General features: G+C 41.3%; 1 long non-coding RNA gene across 2 annotated transcripts; it reads right to left on the bottom strand.

Moving 5' to 3' along the window:
* Positions 1–207: 207 nt before the first annotated feature.
* LOC115150957 (uncharacterized) lies at positions 208–1707 on the bottom strand. 2 transcript variants are annotated; one of them, XR_003867185.1, is made up of 3 exons: positions 1528–1707; positions 497–1040; positions 208–395 (listed from the first exon to the last, which is right to left on the bottom strand). It is a non-coding gene; the product is annotated as an uncharacterized LOC115150957 (long non-coding RNA). The 2 variants fall into 2 exon arrangements; XR_003867184.1 differs by having other exon boundaries at positions 497–911; positions 996–1707.
* Positions 1708–5242: the final 3535 nt, after the last annotated feature.

Raw genomic sequence — 5242 nt, forward strand, 5'->3', positions numbered from 1 at the left:
GCTTCACTCCTGCTCCTCAATAAAAGACACCTGGGAGCCAGAAATCTTTCTGATTGAGAGGGGGTCAAATACTTATTTCCCTCATTAAAATGCAAATCAAGTTATAACATTTTTGACATGCGTTTTTCTGGATATTTTTGTTGTTATTCTGTCTCTCACTGTTCAAATAAACCTACCATTAAAATAATAGACTGATCCTTTCTTTATCAGTGGGCAAACGTACAAAATCAGCAGGGGATCAAATACTCCCCCCCCCCCACTGTATCTATAACTACTCAACAAGTCATCACAGCTATTATATATTTCCATACATCAAGCCTTCAGCATTACACACAGTAGACTACATACCCAGTTCACAGCTCCCAGTTCGTCGTGCATTTTGTTTTCAGTATCATCTAGAAAGAAAACAGATTGTGGTCATTAAGTAATGTAAAGGAACCTCTAGGGATGTGTGTACAAGAATGCACCTTACTTTATCTAATAGCCTACACAGTACCTGATCCTGCAGAGCTGGATGCTGATGTGACATGCTGCGACGTCTTCTACATCATCCTGAAATATATTGGAGGGGGGGTTAAGTCTTTAAACATTGGTTTAAGACTATACCACCTGTTTAAAAAATTACAAGTAATATGATTATTGTGGCAGATGTTTGTTTATATTGCACATTTTATGTTTAGGTTTTCAATATATCACAAACTGTTTCTGCCGCCTTTTTCCATCTTTCAACCTCTCTTCTTCAGACCTTAGTGAGTGAATGACATACATTCAATATGAAAATATATTCAGGTCAGTCTGGCTACAGTGAAACAAGTGATTTTAAGGCTGCAAATTAAGTTTTCATATTGTTCAAGACTTACTGCATGGGAAAGTTCTGCAGGAGAACTAGGCCTTATTTGCTGCATGTTTTCCTTTGAAAAAGAAAATCACATAATCGGATAGGGATCCTTAAAAACATATCCACTAGTGATGAGAATTTCATAATTTATACATACCTCAGTGAAATCACACTGTACTTCCATTGCAATGTACAGAGCGTACTGTATGTTAAGAAAGAGTAGGTTGTTAAGTTTGATAGTTATGACAATAACAATAATAGTAAATAATAATAAACACCCCCTCCCAGGAATATATTTCCGGACGTAGAAGAAGTCCAAGAAGTCACAGCATGTCACATCAGCATCCAGCTATGCAGGAGTTTGATGTGTGAATTGTGTATGTAGTGTAAAAATTGTAGGAAATAGGTCCCAAAAAGTGTCAAGAATAATAAACAAGAAAAGGTATGAGCAATAATAGTGTGCTTTGCATGCTGCAAGCACAGAAATAACTTTTCATATGTTATAACAGAAAATAGCACTAATATAATATACTGAACAGCCAGCATCTTATCATCAAAACAAACACCCCACAGTTGTTTGAGAAACCTTGCTTTGGTAGGCCCTGTGGTGTGAACAAGGTACACTTTTCAATAAAGGAATGGACAATCAAATGGTACTGTTCAGTGGAATAATTTAAAGAATATCTAACCTGAACATCATCCACACCAAAAGTCCTCCAAGGTCCAGGGGACAAGATCCGAGCAATGTTTCTGTGAACACAGTGTCACGACTTCCACCGAAGTCGTTTCCTCTCCTTGTTCGGGCGGCGTTCGGCGTCACCGGTCTTTTAGCCATCGTCGATCCACTTTTCATTTTCCATTTGTTTTGTCTTGTTTTCCTACACACCTGGTTTCCATTTCCCTCATTATTTGTTGTGTATTTAACCCTCTGTTCCCTCCATGTCTTTGTGTGGGATTGTTTGTTGTAAGTGCTTGTGCACTTGTTTACTGGTGCGCGTCGGGTTTTTTGTACCCATATTCTGTTGTATTTTTATGCCGTTGGTTTTTGGATTAAACTGCTCTGGCTACTATCTAGTTCTGCTCTCATGCGTCTTGACTTCCCTGCCACCAGTTATGCACCCCCTTACACACAGTATGTGAAAGTAAAGAAAAAGTACAATTCAACAGATTTTTATACTCCAGCATGCATAACAGTTTTGAACACAGTTGGAACTGAATTAGCCCAAGTATTTTTCACAACATGTATGGTGGGTGTTGCTGGACCAGAAAATGTATTTTCGACTGCAAACACCATTTTTCACATTAACGCACTCACATGCCAAAAATCTTTCCTTGGACACTGTTTCAAAGCAAATCTTCATAAATGTGTTTAGGTTTTTCTTATTTAACTTCAGTTTGCAGTGTGAACAAGTTACAATTACTTTTCTTGACTTGCCATGTATGTTGGGACCAGGTGATTTCATTATTGTATATACTATGTGTAAACTGTGTAACTATGGGAATGGCATCAACGATACATATTTAGAGCCAGCAAAACACAACATGGCATACATTGAAGAAACGCAAAAAAATAAAAAAAATAATCTACAATCAAATCGATTACATAACTGTACATGTAAACCCAGGTTTACTGCTCAAGTAGGCAAGTTAGTCCAAATAAGATTCCCTTATTGTGAGCAATTAGCTGGCTCACGTGCAAATGGGTGCTAATTAACGCTAACATCGATGCGGTAGTTGGTCATATAAAAATATACCACTGCACTGGTATAACATGGATATTACAAAGTACATTATGCATAATGAGTCTCACTTACTTCCATGATTTGTATTTTTATCCATGTAGGTTAGGATTCACTTTCATTGACACCTTCAACGTTTACCTCAATTTGGGTGATCTTGAAGGAGACGGGAAGGGTTTGGGTTAAACGCGTTTGACTCCGCCGACATTGAGCCCGGCCCCGAAATGCACACTGCAGTCAGGGGCTTCTTCCGAAATCAGTTCCTCATTAGCTACTGACGTTTGTATTTTTTTTACCGCATAATTACTTTTGAAGCACCGTGGCAAATATTTGTATAACTAGCTCCTTGTTCCATTTGTGGCCATACTGTACAGCAGCTGCAATTACTGCAGCGAAAAGTCGTAAACATTAATCCCGGAAAATCCCGGAAATTTGACCCACCCCGAGGATAAACAAAACCTAGCGTGCAGCCGTCAAGACCCACGTGTCACGCTATTGGCCATTCGATAGCCAATGGGGTCTCAGCAACGCATTCACCACAGCGTTCAAGGAGAAGCAGTCTGCTTGCCGCAGTACCGCGTTCAACCAGCTAGTACGATAGAATTGCTTGTTTTCAGATACAAAAATAGAGCTAAAGTTCCATAATTGACATTGTAAAAGAGAAACACACCATCAAATCAACATTTTATTGGTCACATACACATGGTTAGCAGATGTTATTGCGAGTGTAGTGAAATGCTTGCGCTTCTAGTTCTGACAGTGCAGTATAATCTAACAAGTAATCTTACAATTCCATTGCATAGGTATGCCGCATTTTACTTCATGAAATCAAGAAAAAGCTGACCGAGGTAAAGACAGATTCAGGTTGAATATTCGATGCTCATTCGCCTGAATCTGTCTTTACCTCTGTCAGCTTTTTCTTGATTTCACGAAGTGCAATGCGGCATACCTATGCTCAACTGGGATTCTCTGTCTCTAACCCTATTACAGGGGCCGAGTCACTGGCTTACTGGTGTTCTTCCATGCCGTCCCTAGGAGGGGTGCGTCACTTGAGTGGGTTGAGTCACTGACGTGGTCTTCCTGTCTGGGTTGGCGCCCCCCTTGGGTTGTGCCGTGGCGGAGATCTTTGTGGGCTATGCTCGGCCTTGTCTCAGGATGGTAAATTGGTGGTTGAAGATATCCCTCTAGTGGTGTGGGGGCTGTGCTTTGGCAAAGTGGGTGGGGTTATATGTTTGGCCCTGTCCAGGGGTATCATCGGATGGGGCCACAGTGTCTCCTGACCCCTCCTGTCTCAGCCTCCAGTATTTGTGCTGCAGTAGTTTATGTGTCGGGGGGGCTAGGGTCAGTCTGTTATATCTGGAGTATTTCTCCAGTGTCCTGTGTGAATTTAAGTATGCTCTCTCTAATTCTCTCTCTCGGGGGACCTGAGCCCTAGGACCATGCCTCAGGACTACCTGGCATGATGACTCCTTGCTGTCCCCAGTCTCTCGGGGGACCTGAGCCCTAGGACCATGCCTCAGGACTACCTGGCATGATGACTCCTTGCTGTCCCCAGTCCACCTGGCCGTGCTGCTGCTCCACTTTCAACTGTTCTGACTGCAGCTATGGAACCCTGACCTGTTCACCGGACGTGCTACCTGTCCCAGACCTGCTGTTTTAGAGACAGCAGGAGCGGTAGAGATACTCTCAATGATCGGCTATGAAAAGCCAACTGACATTTACTCCTGAGGTGCTGACCTGTTGCATCCTCAACAACTACTGTGATTATTATTATTTGACCATGCTGGTCATTTATGAACATCTTGGCCATGTTCTGTTATAATCTCCACCCGGCACAGCCAGAAGAGGACTGGCTAGCCTTCATAGCCTGGTTCCTCTCTAGGTTTCTTCCTAGGTTTTGGCCTTTTCTAGGGAGTTTTTCCTAGCCACCGTGCTTCTACACCTGCATTGCTTGCTATTTGGGGTTTTAGGCTGGGATTCTGTACAGCACTTTGAGATATTAGCTGATATAAGAAGGGCTATATAAATACACTTGATTTGATTTAGTTTTCGTTATGTCCACCAACAGCAGTTAGGGACCGTCAACAAAGTGACATTTCACATTTTTCAAATTTCAATAGCTCTTTAACCATTACTCCTAAAACTTTCAAAACTGGTTCTAGCTAACCCGATGGCATAGACACACATTGCATACACTTTTTTCTGTTGATTTACATCTCACACTTTTTAAACGAAAAAAAAAATGTATTGAAATTCAATAGCACCTTGGTCATGAGACCAACACACCTCAAACAAGGTTCATAATCTACACTCAGTGGGCCTACACATGGCACAGCCTTTTGTTTGTCCATTTGCATCTCATGAGTTTTATGATAATTTTTGAACGTTTCAAATTTCAATAGCTCCTTAGTCATTAATTTTGTAAACTTTTGAATTTCAATAGCTTCTTGGTCATGTGACCTACTGACCTCAAACAAGGTTCAGAATGTACAGGACACTCAGTGGGCCTACACATTGCACACCCTTTTATCTGTCCATTTTCTCACACAATTTTACATTCAATTTGCCTGCTATGCCCCCGTGAAGGACAGTGTCACTCACACACTCATTCACTTGGGCCTTTGTTTGTCCATTTGCGTCTCATGAGATTTGACGATAATTTTAA

Source organism: Salmo trutta, chromosome 16 (genome assembly GCF_901001165.1).
Source record: "Salmo trutta chromosome 16, fSalTru1.1, whole genome shotgun sequence".
In the NCBI taxonomy this organism is placed as follows: domain Eukaryota; kingdom Metazoa; phylum Chordata; class Actinopteri; order Salmoniformes; family Salmonidae; genus Salmo; species Salmo trutta.